The sequence below is a fragment of the Rhipicephalus sanguineus genome, chromosome 6, assembly GCF_013339695.2.
Source record: "Rhipicephalus sanguineus isolate Rsan-2018 chromosome 6, BIME_Rsan_1.4, whole genome shotgun sequence".
Taxonomy (NCBI): domain Eukaryota; kingdom Metazoa; phylum Arthropoda; class Arachnida; order Ixodida; family Ixodidae; genus Rhipicephalus; species Rhipicephalus sanguineus.
Genome location: NC_051181.1, coordinates 144,401,473 through 144,421,631, shown reverse-complemented (window position 1 = coordinate 144,421,631; position 20,159 = coordinate 144,401,473). Strand labels below are relative to the sequence as shown.

The 20,159-nt window shown below is 46.7% G+C and overlaps 2 protein-coding genes across 2 annotated transcripts in view; one reads left to right on the top strand and one right to left on the bottom strand.

Moving 5' to 3' along the window:
• Positions 1–20,159, bottom strand: part of LOC119396626 (uncharacterized) — a 272,920-nt gene that overhangs the window by 43,428 nt on the left and 209,333 nt on the right.
• The window catches only part of LOC119396625 (uncharacterized), a 296,945-nt gene continuing 294,101 nt past the window's right edge, over positions 17,316–20,159 (top strand). Inside the window, exon 1 of the mRNA XM_049417162.1 lies at positions 17,316–18,258. The gene's annotated coding sequence lies outside the window, so the exon portion shown is untranslated. The remainder of the gene's footprint in view (positions 18,259–20,159) is intronic.

Genomic DNA, 20,159 nt, shown 5'->3' with positions numbered 1-20,159 from the left:
GACTGTTGATGTTAAAGTGTTTATAATTTAAACCCCTATTTTGCCCTGTCAGCGACATCTGCAGTGTTCCACACCACAGGAATGCAAATTTATACGTTTGTGGCTTAGTAGTTCGCAATAAAGAAAAAAAAATGAAGGCCGCTTTGCATTAATGGTTTCAAGCCTGAAGGAAGTGTGGAGCTAGACGGCCTTCTTTGTTTCTCTTTATTTTTCTCCTTCTTTCTCTGATCTCTCTATTTTTTCTGTCTCTTTTGTCAGTTTATGTCTCTCTTTCTAAATATATTTATTTATATTTCTCGCTCCGTCTCTCTCTCTCTCTCTCTCTCTCTCTCTATATATATATATATATATATATATATATATATATATATATATATATATATATATATTCGCGATCTCTTGCTCTTTCTGTCGATATATTTCCCTCTCTTTCTTCGATTCTCTCTCTTTCTGTCTTTCCTTTTCTTCCCTTTCTTTCTCTCTATCCTCTCTTCTCTTTTTCTGTATGCTATGCTTTACTCTCTCCCCTCCTCCCTTCCTCCCTCCCAATCCTCACATTTCTCATCCACACCATCACTTCCCTTTCCCATACCCTTGGTATACTACACTATACAAGGCTATGTTATGCTCTGTTATCGTGCCTGGATAGCCGAGTGGTTACGATGCTCACCTTCGGATCGTGGGTACGCGGGTTCGAATCCCACCTTGCCAAGAAATTTTTTTCTCCAAGAATTTTTCTCTTTCTTTTTCTCTCTGTACTGGTTATCTCACACACCCGAGTTGTTGCAGGCCACGTCGGACAAATCGGTGCACGTGTCCTGTGAGCGAAGCAGAATATGACGAAGAGGATGAAGAGAGCGCGTGTCGGTTCATAGAGTTCATAGAGTTCGTGACGGTTCACCCGTCACGAACCAATGCTCGACTTAAAATGCTCCGCTGTTAATAGTTTGTGGTAAAGTGGTTAGCGCATCTGGCTCTTTTGCTCGAAGGTTGCGGACGCGGTGGCTCGATTCCGCGATCGGGCAACTCCGTCAAAGTTCTCTTACGTTTTTTATTGCCGTTAGTTCCGTGACGGAAATGACGTGCCTTAGTTCCAGGTGGACCCAGGCATAAAACATTCGTACTTTTCGCTTTTTTAAGGATGACATCTGCCAACGGGAATTCCCACCTGCATGGTAGTGTCCGGGTCGGTGTCGTTCTCGAGGCTTGCCGGCGACCAGGCGGCAAAGGTGACCGGGAATGGGACGCCCTCGACCAAGTGGTGCGGGTCTTCGAGCGTCACCTGGCCGGTGACGTTGTCCACCGAGAAGAGCTGGTACCGGTTGCCGGCCACGATGGCGTAGCTGTTGAGCGCGCATGCGCAAGGTTCGTGGCCCTCGCACGTGTCCTCGAGATCGCGGTCCTTGGCCACGGCGCGGAACACGGGCCGGGACACGTCGGGCTCTGAGATGCCAACCACCTCGGTGCGGCTCGGAAACGACGGCGGATACAGGTCCACTGGGAAGCATTAGGAACTTTTAGCAGTGCCGGTTTATCCTATGGTAAGTACGGAAATACCGCGCCGCCATGGCCGGTATGTCCCTATTTTAATCTGGACGGCCTGTGTTAGCCAATATAGTAACCTTACCTTATTGTAGGCACCGAGAACAGGCACAGCTAAAACGTTTTCGGATTGTGGTACATTTAACTCGGAACAGTAATCCCGCAGCGTAAACGGTACGGTTTTAGCGTCACTGCTTAAACACCCTATTGAAAGCGGTGCGGAAACGCGCCATGTACGGTAGGCTGCCGGCAATCTTATTTTCGATTCATAGGCACCGCCATATTGGGCTTTTACACAAATTGATTTCTCAGCACTGTCAATCTAACCGTCAATATAACAGCCAATCTATTGTTAGTATACTGCATTCTTCGTCGTTAACATCGACAATGGCTATATCTGACAAATGGGCTGTAAGAAATTCAGTGTAAAATAGTTCCTTTTTCATACAGCATGTAGCACACCTGGCAGCAAAAAAAAAAAGACTATTGACTAGGTACTAAACCCAAAATCTTTACACTTGTAACACTCAGGTTGCCGTTGAGGGCGATCATAGAACGAGAAGAGTACCTCCATCGACATGCGACTCACCGAACTCGTCGCAAGAGTCGCCTTCCCAGCATGGCTTGCAGACACAGCGGCCAAGTTCATCGCAAGCTCCATTGACGCAAGGTATCGTTCTGGGAAAGAAGTTCAGAGATTGTGCGTTTGCCGCGTCAACATAATTGCCGTAAATCTAAATTACTTACTATCTCCGGCTCGTTTTCTCAGAACTGACAGTGCCACCGCACATGTGGCAGGCCACACCGTGGAATTATGTATAACAAGCTGTTAAAATAAAAACAATTAGAAGACTAGCAACTATTTAAGCAAACTTCTCTCGATTCTCTCTTTGCGTAAGGGTGATTAGCTGCATACGAACGTACTGACCCACCGATACAGATATCAGCGTGTGAGCATGATGTTAATGCGTATGGAGCGTTTGGTTTTATTACTGTAACGCTGGTTTCTAACAAGGGGAGGGGGGGGGGGGGGCTAGAGGCCTGCCTTCTTCCCCTGAAATTCCGATAGAAGGCTGTGTTTTACCGAAAATACATAATGAAAATAGGTGTTTTTCTAAGATAGTCAAGGCCTTCACTAAGTGGACTCCCCCCACCCCCCCCCTCCTCCCTCCCCCGAAAAATATTCCTGGCTACGGGCCTGCTGTATAGAATAATACCAAGACAAATAAAGCTTGTTTTTTTTTTAAAGAAATGTGAAGTGTTTAAACGTTCTAGCATCAGAAACGAACAATTGTCCTAAGACCATGACGTGCAAAGACCGCGTAAGCATTATCAACTCACGTTGAGACATTTGCGCTACTAAGATGACGTAGTCTTGTTAAACAAAAGACTGAACTTCCAACCTATTTATCAAGAATTAAATGTGGCCAGCACAGTTATTAGAGGTATACCACGACCGCTTACGACGGCTAGAGAACAGACCACATGAACAACACGTCGAACAGAAAAAGAAAGAACTACAAAAATACACAAAGAAGGAAAAAGCAGAAGAGCTGGAAGTCGTATAATCTAGAAGTTCCGTTTGGTGGCTCTCTTCTGACGCGTCGTAAAAATGTTGTGATGGGGTTCTCGCGTGCCGAGGTACACACGCGATGACACACTTTGCGTGCTTGACCTGAGACATGTACAGGTTGTGACGACGTGGACAGAACACCCGAAGCGTACGTGTTGTCGGTGCAGTCACGCTTAGTCCTTCCTTAAAAGGGGTAACACTGTGTTAGTGTGCCGGTGTTCGCATACCAAGAAATAAGGTATCACTTGTATTCCGGTACGACTTACACTTTGCAGTCACCTTCAAGGCAGCCTTCTACAGTTCTTGTGCAGGTCTTTCCGTCTGTTGTCCCTGTAGCAATAGAACAAACCGCGAATTTGCGGTGAACACATATACTTGATATTACTAAGGCGAAAGCTTAGTAATATACCTCATCAAACGCGAAGACTGACCGTCGGCGTCAACACGAGTGATAAAAAAAAGACATCATCACGTGATGACGTCAATATATGAAGTCATCATGACGTCACATAGCGCCTTAATTAGTGACGTCACCATGGCGTCACCTAACGCAACGTCACGTGATGCTGTCATCACATGACGTCGTTGCTTAGTTAAAGGTGGGCCGATCACAGAGGCATGCAGTGCAAAGCCAGATGACATGCAGGAAGTTTGCAATGCCTCCGATCCTAGACGCAGTGCAAAGCCACGTCAGGTGCAGAAATCTTTCGGATTGCTGTACATTTGCTGATCGAAAAGGCAATTATAGAGACACGACACAGGCGGGGTTAGCCTCGAAGACTTGGCCGGCAAGTGCGCCGCTTGAGTGCGACTCTTTCCATGCAGTATGTCTCACCATGTGTCACTTAGACCGGTCTCTTGCAGAAAACATGAAAGAATACCGATCGCACTGTCAACTAACTGGTACAATCTTTGGGAACGGATGTGACTAGCGTTGCTGCCGACACCTCTGTCATCTTCTGTTTACTTTTCTGCGGGTTAGTGAGTCAGATGAGTGTTCTGTGGAACTCCATATGTTTCTGCAGTTTCGTTAAAGTGAGTAGCACCGTTGTTCGTCCTCTGGTGATGCGCTTGGCGGCTAAGATACCACAATAAAAAAAACCTCACCTCTCCGAGGTATCGAAGTCATTCTTGAGGGTCATGGCTGAGCACGAGGACCCTCATTTCTAAACTCTCAAACTATATTGTTTCAGTTACGCACAACAAACCGCTAGAAACGTTTGAGCCGCGGATCATGTATACTTAAAGGGCAAACACAAATCGTATCTGATAGGAACTGTAAAATCCCACGAAAGAGCACACAGCGGTTGGATCATAGGTGGAAAGAAAGAGAAGAGACTAATCTACGATATTGTGTCCGAGCCCCCCAAGCCTCTCCGTGTGAGCAGCATTTCTGTGGGGGCAAACAGCGGCGGGCTGCTTGGCAGTCGGCGCATCGTGCCTGCCGACTGAAGCATGGCCGCGACGGTCTTCCGAGCATGACCACGCTTGCGCCGCAGCACGCACGCACGCATCACGTGGCTTCCGACGCAGGTCCCACCCCTCAAGGTCGTGCCACCTGAAGGGCACCCGAGCTGCGCCCGTGCACTGCCTGCGTGGCTCCGCTGGATCGATTAAGCCTGATGGTGGCAGCTCGGAGGAGGGCTCGTTTAACGTACACTTTGAATGAACAAAACACTGATATATGCAGCCAAATAGCTGAACGTTCTTTGAAGAGCAAGAAGAAAAGCAATGAATAAATCAAGAAAAAGAAAACATGTGTAGCGATTGGCGTAGTTCTAAATCATGCGCTAACTGCCGCTCCACTTATGTGAAGCCTGAGGAAGTGCGTCGCATGGGAACCCAGCGATTCCCATTCGTAGAGTTCTCACTGCTCCGTTTACCAAACCATCGATGGCGTCAGTGTTTGGGGTAAGCATGTGCACTTTCTTGGGCGCGATTAGAATCTTGTTAGGGAGCTATCTTGAACGAACAGAGATTCGTAACCTCTATGTGCGACATGCGCGTCACTTTTTGCTGCGCTTTATCGAGTTCCACCTTGTTACGGCAGTTGAGATACGTGTCGTCTGCAGCGAGTTCCGTCAGGTTGTTTCGCCCTTCAGATGTAGCGACGGAGGTGCCGGAGAAGCGCCGGTGGGAGGAGCGATCGCGCGCTACAACGGGGCGGTGGCGTCCTCTCTTGCGCGGCGCGAGCGTCAGCCGCATGTTTCGAAAGCGTTTTTAGCGATTTTAAGCTAATTATTGCGATTACTTCTTGGTTATTCCTGTTAATTATGATATTTTAGACCTTGTTCGTTTATCTTAACCCGGTTTTGTGAATTGATAGCCTTGTTTTAGGCCTGTATTGAGCACCTGATTGTGAGCGTGATCACGTCACATGACGTCTACGGACCACAAGGCGGGCCTCTAAAGTGCTAAGCACTTGAAAAATGAAATTGGAGGCGACCCTAATCATTTACTTAGGTGACTGGTAATGGCAATCGCACGTCGGTGTTTGTGTTCTCTGGTGTATTCCCTACGTTAACTTCGTATTTCGTCGCACTGCTGAAGCGGATCTCAGAGGCCTCGTATAAAGGAGCGCGTGGTTGAGATCTGTTCCGCCAGACGCTTGAACAATCCCATCTGCTCACAAGAAAACCATCTGCTGTTTCAATGAGCTCATTCAATTAATTTTCATTAACTAGCCTGACAGTTAATTGGCCCTTATCTTAAGTAAACTTACGCTCCGATATTACACGTATCCAGCATAACTCTTAACTTGAACAAGGACCATCGATTTTTACCAGTTTTATTTTTTAAGAGCTTTTTCTGAATATTCAGAAAACCGGAAGCAAGTGCTCGACCGGAAGTAAGTGCTCGACCGGAAGTGCTTGGAAGAAAAACAGCAGTGTCGCTCGGAGCACGTGCCACTAAATAGAAAACGAGCCCATAAGAAAAAAAAAGTGAGTACAAAAGGAGTGCGGGACTTGTAAGTAGTGCGCTATTGAATTTTCGTCATTACTGTTATTTAGGACTACATAGTGCCGAGCACTAGCATCCGTCCGATAGCGCGTCATTTCACACTCGTTGGTTGTTCACGACACTGAACCAGCACTTGGAACAATGAAACGAGGACGAGGTCACACGACACGACACGACACGCCGGCATGTCACGTCTCGTTGTTGTGGGGCGAATCAGTGCCTGCTAAACATCCGGCAAAATGCGAGAGAACGATCTTGTATATTAAGCGAAGACACACAGAACAAGCTCCATTTCACTGTAGTCGGGTACAGCTTTAGAAGGCAGCGGCATTTCCTCCTTAAAGGCGGATGAATATGAGCCTGCACAAATGGGCGCGCACTTTAGACTGACGTCATGAGCCGGACTACCGGTGACTCCGCCATACGGCTGAAGAGCGGGACTATATCTTTAGTCGTGGAGGCAATCGGCGATCACGCTTTCATCTGGGCGGGACTACTCCTGATTTCTTACGGCGTATCCGACTGTAGTTACTCATTGGAAAACGTGGCCTTGTCGTGCGCATTTCTTTCTGCATGTGGTTCTTATTTAAAATTAGGTTTAGAATGATAAAGAGCCGAGTGTAGACAATGAAATGTGCGTCGAACAAAGCAGTATACGTCAGACGAGATGTGGTGGATTGAAAATGCACAGTTTGAACTTAACGCTCTTTCCTCATCTTGGGCAGCTATCTATGATACTTGTACACGGAAAAAAAGCTATCTTTAACACTGCTTTGTACGAATCGGTCGCACGATCTGAAGTGTCTCGCGCACACCTTCCCAGTCGTCTTAAAGATATAGAAGAAGAAGAAAAATACAAACAAACTAAGCAGGTATTTTTCTAAAGGCTTGGCGGCCTCTCTAATTATACGGAACACACAGTGTTCGAAACGCGCGGCGGTCGCAATACAAGCACAATACCATACACTTTGATACAGTGGAATCCGAGCTTGTATACCTTGATTAATAAACAAACGAACCATTATCGGGAGCAAGACGATGTACTTTCGGCATCCGAATAGGAGAAGGGCACGGCGAATAAAGGTTTAATTTAATTAAAAGCTTCATATATTCTACCATCAACATTAATTTGTCATAACCTTGCGTTAGGGTTTCATGTGCTGCTTGTCTCAACGTTACGGTTTCTATATATAGCATTGCGATTGTGTCGACGAACTGTGCTTCAATTCAAACGAGTTCTATGCTATTATACTTGGTATAGACCCTCTCATTTAGCCGTTGTAGTCGTGCGCGTGTGTTGAATTCCCGCTTGCATGCCAATCACGCGGAACGGAAGCACAAATGATTAATACATCAAGCAGTATAAAATCTGCATAAGCTTTGCATAAATGGTTCCGACGAGCTGAGCGTGAAGGTAGCTGCAATAACAATTAAGAGTGAGCGAGCGCTAACGAGGAGCTACTTAGTTTGCCTTCCTCAGCCGGATGCGCTTCGTGAAAGCTTTAACACTATGGCAGCTGTCACGAGGTGTGGATTTCTGCGATGCCTGATGCACTGTGGAGAGCTAAAGCGAGCCTTTTATTTTGTTTGCCATCGTAATTACGGGTAGCTGGGTGAGCAGCGAGAAATTAGAGGTATAGCCTAAGACGGAAACACCAAGTAAAACAAACAAACCCAAAGGCGCCGTTTTCTATCGCCTATTCAACGGCTTTTTGCCTCGTTAATTCGATATTTAAATAAGCGACTTAAGGCATATATTCCGCTCATTATCGAAGCACCTCATCACGCTTAGATTTAAGGTTACGAAAGGTACGGCTCTATCGATCGAATCGCCAATCGAAACGTTGATCTTTCGCGCTGCACTAACGATCGTATTTGAATGAATCAAAGCCAAGGTGACGACTACGAGGGGTATAGGTTACGCGTTCACATCGCTTCAAAGGAAAATTTAAAAAACAATTCATTTTCGTTGCGCAATAGAAGTAGCGGGTGGTTGTTTATTTGGATAAATGTATACGAAATGAGGGAAGGCAGAAAGGAAAAATTTTACAGATGTCTAGCGTGGGCAGCTGGCTGTCTGAGCGGCAGTCAACAACGAATGAGGGAAGTAAAAAACAGGAAGAGAGCGAACGAATAGAGGATTATTATTTACATATTTAAAGAGGAGGACGCAATGCCTCATAGTTCGCTTGTGGAGTGCCTCCTCGAGAGAGTTTCTCATCCCGCCCCGCGCACCGGCACTCTTATGTAATGAGCCGTTGTGGAGGACATTCGTCATTCATGTGGAATCGGCCGCCGCGACCGTGACAGAACCCCCGACATCGTGCTCAGCGGCGCAGCGCCACAGCCTCTGAGCTGCCTCTGTGGGTGCATTTGCTATAGCCACAAAAGTTTTTTTTTTTAATCTGCACGGCTCTCTTAGCGCTACGTAAAATAATAGTGCTGCCTGCGATGAAAGGCCCACCAAATGTGACATTCAAATGTGGCAAGAGACACACATGGAAACTATCTGACAACCAGCATTGCAGGCGACACGATGCAGAAGTGTCAAAAGCAGTGACCAAGGTCGTACGATACAGAGGCTACAACAGCGAGGTGTGATGATTGCTGCCCTAAAGACATGCGCCGTGAAATCAATTAAATTCATTTAGCGGAGCGTTGAAGCTATGAATAATTCAACGGGATCCTTCGGTGCATCCTTGCTCTTAATGTCGACAGTAATGTCGTGCTAACGTGGACTACAATATCGTACATGCCCGCTTGCATTGTAATCCACACCGCTTTCTTCATGCCACTTAAAATGCCTCACATTTCTCGTTATATTCCTTCTCCCATCACTCGTTCCGCGGTGCGTACCTTATTTTCGAGCTTCTTTATTAACACCCAAGTTTCTGCCTCATATACGTGAGTACCAACGAAACGCAGTTTAGCTTATTATCGTCGACACTGATCATTCATGCTTACAGGCTTCTTCGATCGGATGGGTTTTCTCGAGTGCGAACACTTGATCAGCACCCCGCACACATTTTGCATCTCTTCTGATGGGGTAAACTCAGTTAATCTTGCAAATACGCGAGATACGCCAAGACGAGTTATGGCGTGAAAGCAGAAGACACACATTCGCCACACATGGTGGGCACACACAGTGGACACACAATGCAGATTGCCCGTGTATTACACCTTACGAACGACTTTGCCTTTAAGAATTGGCTCCAAAGACATCGACAACCCTGGCCAGTGTAAGTGACGATGACTTGTTGATAAGTTTTTAAGGTACCGAATAAACGCAGTGAAGATATTATACTCGGGATTGATCTTTATTACTCGAGGTTCTAGTGTCGAGACCTCCACAGTTTCTGCTTGTCGCCCTCTTTCGAAGCGAGGCCGCAAACAGTGAGCATCGTAACTACGCGCTCGGCAGCACAACGCCTTAACGCGTTTGTGCTAGACCCCATAACGCCGTGGGCACTGATTCACAGCACCAGGCGAAATCTGCAGCGCTGATGCATGTTCCCATGAACCACAGTGCCGTGTTGCCAAAGGTCGCCGAGGACGTATCTTTAGAGTCCTCGGTATGCACAGGATGTCTGCTAAATGTGACTTCTCACATTTCTCACATCACTACTACGATTCTGCGAGTAGGATGTGTGACATAACTACACATCCCATTAATCTTACTTAACGAACAACAGCGAGTCAAAGTAGAGTTAACACTTTTTACTTGAAGTATAATGTAGCAAATGTCAAAGAAATGCTTGATGTTCAGCACGTGATCTTTTCTTTAATTATTTTTTTTTTCTGAAATCATCAGTCAGAGCTCTAAATTTCCACGAAAAAATTTCCTTGCACTTTCCTAACTTGCGGGAACACTACTTCGAATTAAAATGAGCGACTCGGCAAGTGGACGTATTGACATACCGACGACGTCTTGAGCGGAGACCAGAAGACATCCTCGGACGACTAGCAGGCACACGACGAGCGAAGCGTAACGCGTCATAAGAGCCAGAAGTCGCCGTTCCAGGCACCGCGAGGGGTCCATCCTGACGCGGTGCACCTGACACTGGCGACCGACCCGGTGGCACAGGACTCGGTTCTGCCTGTTGCCCCGGCGACGGTTCCACTAAACTCGGTTCCTGTCCAGTGCGTTCCGCGACGTGCCCTGCCTCGCATTGCGACGCTGCCACTGGCTGCTTATTCGCTTCATTGTCGCCCAAACGGACGATATTACCGCATCTATAGATAAGGAACTTTCGAACGAAAGGAACGTTGAGAACAGACTTGAACGAACAGAGTGATAGATGAACACTTCGAGAGGGTAACGGTGAGGAACATAGTGAGGAACGTAGTAATGAACATAGTGAGAAGAGAACGTGTTCCTTTTACAATATCCGTCCAAATTTCCAGTCTCCCGTTGTTTCTGCCGGCAACATACGAGTTGCGAGAGACGCCCCAGTAAGATTCTCCCATTTATTTCCCACAACGTGAGCTTCTTTAGCACGCACCTAAATCAAAGTGCAGGGGCCTTTCTGCCTTCTGCTTTCATGTGAACGTGGTCGGGAATCAAACCTGAGACCTTTTGCTAAGCACCTGGGCGCCTTTGCCACTGAATTTGCGCCGCGACTGGTCACCGCTAGCGGACAGGCACCTTTTTACCAACACCGAGCGGTAGCTTGTAATCCGTTACCCCGAGACGCGGCATGTATGCTAGAACTTCTCTGCCATGATACTGACGCGGTAGCAGAATGAGAGGCTCGTTGGTGATCTCGCAGGACTTCTGTCGGGAGCCGTTTGCAACAATTCACTCCTTTGTTTGCGTTCTTCGTTATCATCTGCAGTGCCGATAGACTGATCCTTTTAGCTTTCCTTCCATCACTGAGTCACCTTTCTTTCAGCACTTACGTGCCTGCGCTGCAAATTCTGTAAAACGTACGTAAGCCATCTCGCCCCCATCGCCGTTCTTATTTTGATCCTTTAGTGATAACAGTGGTGAGGTGGAGCGCGAGCCAACGACAAATTACGAAAAGAAAAGCTAAATAAACTTGACTGCTACATAAGATGACCGCTGGTCACTCGTATCTCTGTTGTTACGTGCCAAAATGGAAAAATTCGTGTTTACTCGTATTATACGTGTATAACCAGCTCTGCATCTTCGCTCGGCAACCGACAGAAAAGTGGCAAACCGTCGGACACCATCATTAGGTGCTAGCTCCTCAGCTATGCCAATACATGTGTCATGCCGCCTTCGCGTTCAAGTAAATAAGGTGCACCCCCGCGGTAAGGGCAGCAATTTGGAAGCGCATTGCAAGTTCTGGATACCTTGGAGCCAGTTCTTGCAAGCCTTCATTAACATCATGGATTGTAGCGAACTTCATCTAAGACAGTCGAAGTCGAACCGTACACTTTGACAGTTCGCAGTTTGATACCTTTTGGGTATGCGCCGTGAACGCCGCTACACGTGCGAGCGTATTATTTGTCCCTTCTTTCCTTCTTTTCTCTATTCTTTTCCTCCTCACCTCCCGTGTTGGGTAGCAAACCGGGTGCAGCCTGGTTAACCTCCCTGCATTTCCTGTGCCTTTCTCTCTCTCTCTTTCTCTCTGTCTCTCCTTTCTTTGATAATATTTCTGATAAGAAGCATAGGCTCGGACATCCGGAATGTCTGAGACAGGTTGCAATTCAGAGCCATTGAATAACGAGAGCGGTAGCAAAAGGAGCCGGAATGTTTTCTTTCTTTCTTTCTTTCTTTCTTTCTTTCTTTCTTTCTTTCTTTCTTTCTTTCTTTCTTTCTTTCTTTCTTTCTTTCTTTCTTTCTTTCTTTCTTTCTTTCTTTCTTTCTGCCTTCTGCTTTCATGTGAACGTGGTCGGGAATCAAACCTGAGACCTTTTGCTAAGCACCTGGGCGCCTTTCTTTCTTTCTTTCTTTCTTTCTTTCTTTCTTTCTTTCTTTCTTTCTTTCTTTCTTTCTTTCTTTCTTTCTTTCTTTCTTTCTTTCTTTCTTTCTTTCTTTCTTTCTTTCTTTCTTTCTTCTTTCTTTCTTTCTTTCTTTCTTTCTTTCTTTCTTTCTTTCTTTCTTTCTTTCTTTCTTTCTTTCTTTCTTCCTTTCTTTCTTTCTTTCTTTCCTTCTTTCCTTCTTTCCTTCTTTCTTTCTTTCTTTCTTTCTTTCTTTCCTTCTTTCTTTCTTTGTTAGACCTCCTCCAGGACCCCATCGTGCGCGCTTCGCGTTAAGCCTTGCCCCGCTTCAGAATTGCTCCGCTAAGGTCACTACGGAAGGGAGTACCTCATTTCTATCTTAAGACCGCACCAACGGATCGTCTCGCTTCCATTTATAACTGTTTGCATGTTTTCGTTTGCAGTATGTATTACACGCCAGTGGGGTCACGGAGCGTCACACCTGCAGCTTGAACTGCGGGATGGATAAAAGCGGGTAGTCGGTTGCTGCCATTGTCTCTCCTTTCGGGGTTCGTACCACGCGGCTTCCGTGTGAGTGGCACCCCACTTACACAACAGGACAATCTGTCATGGCGATTACGCGTACATTGTGTACGGGTCCCCTCAACTGTAATGGATACCTCTATACGGGCGTCCAGTTCCTACGAAGCGGAAGTTACAGAGGGCTTGACATAAGGCTTGAACACTAGCTGTACTCATAGGATCCGGAACTTATCGTTGTTTCTATCATTCTTTTTGAAGTTATATTCCAGGTGGAAACCAACACTGCTCAGTTATTCGAAACGCCTCGCCCTCATGTTGCAGTTCGTCGACTGTGGTTGTGCCCGCAAAGTGCAATACCACTGCATTCCTACGCCTTACATTGTTCCCTTATGCGACCCGCAGGAAACAAGACACCATGAGGAGGAAGACGAGACAAGCGCTGCGTGACAACAGAAAGTCGATCTGAAACGAACTCATACGAAAATATTGAAAAAAAAAAATGAAAGAACGAACGAACTATGTCTGGCTAACATGGACTGCACCTCAGCCGCAGAGGAAAACGCAATGGAGCCGCACGCACTTTAACAATAAACCTTTGTCTAACCTTTAAAATATAATGAAATCGTGTGCATAGCACGCGTCATTAGGACTATGCAACATTACGCCGTATACACACTGCGCCTACAGGAGCCAACATACGTGCTCGACACTACTCATAATTTCCACAATGACTGGACGACCAGCAGCAACACATTTGCTTCTAGTAAACTTATCGCGAATTTCAGCACGCTCCTAACACCGTATCACGGTGTTTTTATGCTACGTTATTTCCTCGAGTGAACATTAAACTGGCATGGACATACGGAACACAGCACCAAGCTGTCTCGCATGGCCTTGATTGGGGAGGCAGTTCTCCTTCAGGTGGCGATTTGGTTTTTTTTAACTGTTTTCACTGATATTGATAAAGTTTTAGGCTGGAAGTCGATACTGAAAGGCATCCATGGTTACACAAGTGCACCGTGGTTAATTTATTTGATAGTTTAATTGTGCCAGTAACGCTTTCAGCTTTGCCCATTGCAAAACATTCTTGAGTCTAATTGGAATCACTTGAGCCATCTCACGGCTGCCGATCATTGTTCCACAGCTGACCTCAGTGAGCAAGGAAGCGCTGACTGATGGCATGCCGATCGAACTGAACTAGTGTGAGCGCAACAAATAACTGAGTACTTTGTCGTCTCGACATATCATCCTCATTTGTACAACTTCCTCATCTGTATATATTATCTTCAGTGTGTCATAGATCGAGCTATCATAGATGAGCTTAAATGCAGGGAAAAGGAAGACGTGAAGAGCGCCGCATGGCAAACGTTTATTGGAGCATTTACAGTATCAGTGTGCATTGTAGTATACAAAATCGGTGTGCACTGATATCGTATCAAACAATTAACTTAGTTGATTTCCTACATTGTTTTCTGCCGCCGTGACGCGGTGCATCATAGGAGATCTTTTTTTTTTTGGCAGACGAATAGCTTGCGTTGGCAAGTAATTTATTTTGTCAAGCACCCTCCAGCTGAACACGTGCACGGAGTAATGTTACCAATAAGTTAACTATTTCTCGTTATAAGTAGCAATGTATTTGTCACGCTTTGGAAATAGTGTTATGCAACAAGTAAAGATGCTGTGTGAGATTAACCATTGTCATACAAGCTCGCCATGACGGAATACCGTGAGGGGATCGCGATGGCAGATTGCGTGATCGGCTCCAGTGATCACCTCCAGTGATCACCTCCAGTGCGCTTCTATTCTTTTTTACAGCGAAAGCTGTTACGAGATCACAACAACAGCCTATTTTGGTAGCCTAGTTGCCCGCCGCCGCCGGTGTCCGTAACCGCTATCGCGTGAAATCAGAAAAAAGGAAATGGGAAAAAATATCCAGGGTCAGATGGGATTTTCGCCCCTGCGTGGCAGTACAGTATTCTACCACAGAGCCACACCGGTGCTTGAAACTCTTTCGCAAAAAAGACCCCTATACAGGCGTCATGTCCGGCAAGGAATCACGTTAACATATGTAATATAGCGCGGTAGAAGAGTAAAATAACAATCAGGCGTCACGCAATGCGTATTGCGTAACGAGTGGGTCGGTTAATGCTTCCCGCCCATTACAAAAGGCTCAGCCATTATTCTTCATCGTCAGCCACATGCAGCATCAACAAAGTGCACATAATGCCATACAGACGCGTAGCGGGTACCTCACTTCTCCCCAAAATGACGAATAATGGCATAGTGGGTGCTTCCCTATTTCACAAAAATTACGATGATTTATGGCGTAGTGGGTACTTTGCAAGTGTACTTGTATTAGTTGCCCCAAGAGAGTTTAGAAAGGGCTCTAGAAAGGCCGCTGTTCCAGCTTTCGCTGTGACTGTGCTGCGTGTTCCGCGCAGACGTGGCGTTTTTTTTTAATGACAGTAGAACTACAATTGTTAAGCGCCTGTGCACACGCATCAGTGAGAGTGCGTAAGATCGTGACGTATGTCAGGTGCAGTTTTCAAGGTTGGCCTTGTCGTTCATCAGAGTGCGCTGGCTTCGCAATCAGTTGAAGTCGGCATTTCTTTTATTTAGTGCCGCCATTTTATTCATACGCCCTTTTCCCGCACGTCATCCGTGCAGTCAATACCGGTGGACAGTTTGTACAGCCAGCTCCATCCGTACGAAAAAAAAAGCGCGTACAGAAGTTGCTTCTGTACGCGCTGCAGAGCAGGAAAGGTCTGCAGAGCACGAAATCCAATATAAATACCACGTATCATGCATTCACTTTGGTAAATGAGTTGCGCACACCATCTGAGCGGGTCGTACATGCAAGCAGTGATTCACTGATTGATTCATCCATCAATTAAGCTGGGGTTCTCAGACCAACTCTTGAGCTATGAGAAACACCGTAAAAATAGGTGCTATGAATGAATTTGGCCGCCTCGTGTTCTTAACACGCACACGTAGTAACACGTTCTTACGGTCTGTCCCGCTTTTTTATTCATTTTTTAGTGCCTCGAATAACGCAACGACGTCGATGATTTATTAACCTAGGACATGGTTTCGCGGTTGAACTTCTTAAAGGAACCCAAAAGGAAAATATTAAGTCGAGCTGGATTGAAAGACTAGCTTTCTGCGACAGCAAATTGGTCCTTCGCAGCGAGATAGGAGCTCTCCTAATTTTCGCTCATCCCCATCACAAGACGATATAAACCCCCTGCAGGACTAAGGCTTCCGGTCGGCCGAAGTATTCTGTTAAACCGCCCCGCCTCAACGTATCACTCATAAGCCAGCCTATACCGGATTCGTCTTGGTGTGGCCTTCACAAGACGTTATACACATATCATCGGCTGCAGTGACACCGGTCCCAATTGCGATCACTGTGAAGTGCCAGAAACGCTTGAGCACATATGTTGTACCCGCCCAGCATACGCCCGTGAACGACAGAAATTGATTTCATGTACTGAAGGATTGCATAAGAGGCCATTAACTGATGAGGTTTTGTTGGGCCCTTGGCCTGACGCCAACAGTGCAACTGTGGTCGTAAGAGCGGTCGCAGCTTTCCTACAAGCCACTGGACTGAATACGCGGTTATAGCAGTGCGCCAACTTGACGGGACTGTATATACTGACCTCCCTAACTCACCATCGTCATTCATCGCTCTTTTTCCTCCCCTTTCCCCTCCCCCCGAGTAGAGTAGCAGGCTAGATCATACTATCGCTCAGGACGACCTCTCTGCCGTTCTGTAAATAAACCTCTCTCTCTCTCTCTCTCTCTCTCTCTCTCTCTACACCTTCCGCTAAACACTCCTCCTTGCCTGCACAGATTTTGCGTGCCACTTTCCTTGATATCCATTCTGTTACTCGAATGGAGAACATGTATGTTTTACCTATCAAACCGCGTGTCAAGCTGCACTTGTTAATCTAAACTACCATATCATCTCCTCGCGCAAATATACTGCAGCATTTGATCTCTTAACATCACGCTGCTGTACGTGTACGTTGTTAGTCGAAATCGGCGTAACGTTCGAGGATAGAAACACAACACGAGGGACGGTCTGGCTCCAATACCGGCATAGAAGCTATGTCATCGAACTTGCTGCGATTGGGTGGGAGTAAAACAAAAACCCCTGGTTACACGACACGCTAGAATTGCTCGTACGTAAAAATTTAAGCCAATCACGACGCGGGAGCGAAGGCGGCTTGTCAGTGGCAGAGGGCACTTCCTAAATAAAGTGAATTCAGCCCCTGTTTCCCAGATGGGTGTCCTCCTGGCATCTCATGGCACGCTCAGAAAAGCCTCAGCGGTTCATCACCCTCCTCCCACCTGGGTATCCCAGCCACTCACTTCCGCTGGAAGACCAATGGTCCGGAGCGCGAGCATCGTATCAACAGACGTCTTCAAACTTGACCTCACGCCTATCGCTCACCGCCCCATTGCTCTTCGCGAGCACGGTACCCACTATCAGAGACGGTTCCGACCAAGAAGGTGCGCTATCGTCCCACAAGGAAGCCATTCCTCACAGAAGCTGGCACGCTAAGCAAGCGAGCGCTACTGAAGCCGGCGGGCACACGTGCCTCTTGGCGCTGGCGCCGCCTCTTGGCGGTTCGCGCCAGGTAGCGCCGGGCACCGCTCGCGCTGCCCAAGAGAAACGCAAGGCACGCCGCCGCGGACCGGCTCCTTCGGCGTCGACTCCTCAGCCGGCTCTTCTTCTTCTTGGCCGCCGCCAGGTGTGTAGCGTCGTGTCCTCCTCGCTATCAGCGCGCGTCTTCTCTCCCATCGCTGAAAAACAGCCATGCGGCGCTCGAGGCGAGCGCGCGACGTCTGATGAGTCGGCTACCGCCGCGGCAGTTATTCTTCCGACGTGCTCCTTGGTCGTCGGTCGTCGATGCCCGCCGATAAGTGACACGGTGACCGTGCGACTTGAAGCTGTTCGTCCCAGGCCCTAGACAACACCTGGCCGAATTCGGACGTTCTCTTTGCAGTCTCTGTGGACCGTCGTTAGACATCGGGACATCAGTGGAGGATACTTGCTGGAGTTGGGTGACAGGTGGTATATGAGTTAGGCGTCTAACTGAAGTCACCGACCACGACGACTACCACCAAGACTAGCAGAGCCACCGGAAATTCGGAAGTCTTGCGAGCTGATCCTAGCCTTGGAGTCCAAGCGGATACGGTACCTCGGCGGCAACTCGAAGACGTTGGATTGTGAGCGGCGCAGTTGCAGCGAAACTTTGACGCTGACAAGACGTTGTGTTAGAAGCTTCCGCGTTTTCCTTTCGTTGGACTAATCGCTTCCAAGAGGGAATGACGTAAGCTGGGGATGTGCTCAGTTTTGTGTGTGAAAGTGCGTGGGAACTGAAAGATGATGGCTGTTTCGCCGTTTACGTCACGCATGGCGCTTTGCGGAAGATCACTCTCTAGCCCGTACTTAGCTGCGTGCTAAGGGGTTGAATTGAGAGTGATCCGACTACAGCGCACATTCACTTTTTTTAAAATTTTCCGTGAAGTTTTCAATCGTAAACGGCACGTTGTCCGTCATCGCCCTCAAACGGGATCATCTACATCGTCGAGATCGCCGTTGCACCACTCTGGCCAAATTATATTCCACGAGAAACAGTGAAAAGTGATCCGCAAGTTTTTTGTGCAACGATCGCTACCTGTTCAGGTGTAATCACGTGAAGGGACTTACTGTCTTCGCGGAAACATCACCAAACTCACCCCAGGTAAGACTTGATCATTACCATTGCATGTTCTGCTTGATTATACCTACGCTACCTAAACTAGCGCATACAGGCTACGACAAAATATGTTGGTATAAATAAAGGTGGCTGATATCTTGTCAATTCAGCGCTGAAAACAAAAGTTTAGAAACAAAGATGTTATTTATGTTGGCAAAAAGTAAGAGTGACCCGTCATAACAGATGAGATATTGCGAGACATACGTTAGCCCTTAAACCTGAAGCCGGTTGAGCGTTCTCCAGAAACAACAAAAATTACCGAAGAGCTGGAACAGAGTGCGCACTGGCGCTGTATGAGCGGCGTCAGCACGCACTTAACCAGCACGCTGCCACTCAAGCATAGACGTAGACAGGGTGAGTGGGTGGCGGTGGGGGGATTTCGAGCGCCCCTCTCGCAATTCTTAGTTTGCATGTACACGTACACATACAGACAAACGCACGAACGTATAGTTGGTGTTAAAAGTTTAGACCCCACTGTAGGCCTCAGAAAACTTCGAATTTTCCCGCAATTCGTGACTGTATTCGGTAGAAATTGCGCAGTACATGTTGTTAGCGCGTTTGTAGAACAGGCCTGAAATCTAAATTCACGGCTGCCTGCCGAAGCCGCGGGAATATTAAGCTTGTTCTTGTGTCTCGTGCTCTCTAAACTTCTGTCGCTGACTGTACATAAAAAGGTACATCTTCAAGGCTGCAACTGTTGCAACCTTGAAGAAGACAGGCCGCTTGTAGAAACGTTGGCTTCAGCTACACCTCGTGTTCAAGAATTTTTTTATCGCATAAGGAAAGGAACAGATAACATTGAAGGCTAGTCCTTTCATTGGAGTTGGACCAAGGTCGGTGAACGTTTAGCGTATGCTTCTTTCTTCGAAATTTGAGCAGTTGCATCAGCGCAGCAGGTTCTTCATCTTAGGTACAACTGTAGCAATTTAACCGCAGCAATTCTTTGTTTTGTAAGTGTTGGTGACAGCAAGATGTCCTGGTCATGCATAGATGACGTGATGTTACGAACAAGCGCGGATCTATAACAAAGACACACAAGCACTGTTTCTTGTACTGTTCCAGACAGTTAAAAAAACACACAAACAACAATTTTAAAGTGCGAACTTAAAAGAATATGTTTCAAGTTTGTAGCTTCGTGCATGCGTCGCCATACATTGCTACAGCTGAAATGTATCAGTGACTTTTCATACATGAGCTGCTGTTTGCTAAAGCGCGCCTTGAAACACGCAGTATAATTCATGAACAAAAAAAAAAAAAGGGTGAAGAAACATCACTTTTCCCGCTTGGTGCAAGTCAACGCCTGCGCGGATTAAAGTTATTCAAGATGTAAAAAGATTCCGACGACGATACACGAAACCTTGTTTGAGATTAAATGACGCCGATTAGCGGGCATAATATTTCACGCTGATCATTACTTCGCTGCTTGTCATTGGCCTGTTGCTTTTAAAGGTATTGATGCATTTCTAGCTTTCTGGTGTGTTTGACAGCAACGACAATTTGATAGTCACTGCAATATACATGCATGTCGCGTTTGTGGCGTGTATTAGCTAATGGTTTTTTGATTATGTGTATATTGTGCTCATTTGTGCACCATAACATTGCTTAATAGAGCTTAAATGAGTGTTATTGTTGATTACAATTAGTTTAATTCTTTATATGCTCCTCGAGTCACAATTTACAGGCCTTTGTCAAAAACCCCGTTGTCAAAACGTCGGGGGCCGAATTAACAAAACTTGTCTTTCGTAAGTTCATTTTCCCATTGGAGCCGGCTTCGCAAATGGTATTTCCCACATCGTGATTGGCTGAAATGTTCCCTTACGAAAATTTTTTGCGTAGGACGTTATTGCGAGTACGGGCCCGGATCTATAAATGTTGAGGCTTCCATT